Genomic DNA, 607 nt, shown 5'->3' on the forward strand with positions numbered 1-607 from the left:
TAAAGAAAAAAAAAAACAAAACAATCAAACCTCTAATTCTACCTCTCAGAGATTAATATATCGTTGCATTTATTTCACACTATTTTCAAAAACTGTACCACTCTTACACCACCATTAGAAAATATAACAATAATGAAAATTTGAATACACCTCTCAGCTTACATTAATCAATAAATGGAATCCAAATACGTTTTTATTTTTATTTTATAAATGGACTTTTTTTTTAAACTTAAATTTTATTTTAAGTAAACTCTATGCCCAACATGGGACTTGAACTCATGACCCTGAGATCAAGAGTCACATGCTCTACCAACTGAGCCAGCCAGGAACCCCCCAAATGCATTTTTAATAATGGTAGTCATCATATGTTAGATTTGTAGAACTTCCAGCTTACCAGTTTTTAAAACATCAAACCTCAAATTCCCACAACCATATCTAAACTTGACTAATACATCTTGCAAAGGAATAAAACTGTATTCTTTAAGTTTAGAATAAAACTAAGGTTAGGAGTTCTATATTTGTCAGTGCATTCTCATTTTCTTCATTAATCAATATTTATTGAGTTACCATATGTGCAAGATAGCATATTGAACACACAAGACACAGA

At 30.1% G+C, this 607-nt stretch overlaps 1 non-coding gene across 1 annotated transcript; it reads right to left on the reverse strand.

The window, feature by feature from the left end:
• Window positions 1–255: 255 nt before the first annotated feature.
• On the reverse strand, window positions 256–328 carry TRNAK-CUU. The gene has a single exon. It is a non-coding gene; the product is annotated as a tRNA-Lys (tRNA).
• Window positions 329–607: the final 279 nt, after the last annotated feature.

The sequence above is a fragment of the Vulpes lagopus genome, chromosome 5 (assembly GCF_018345385.1).
Source record: "Vulpes lagopus strain Blue_001 chromosome 5, ASM1834538v1, whole genome shotgun sequence".
Lineage (NCBI taxonomy): Eukaryota > Metazoa > Chordata > Mammalia > Carnivora > Canidae > Vulpes > Vulpes lagopus.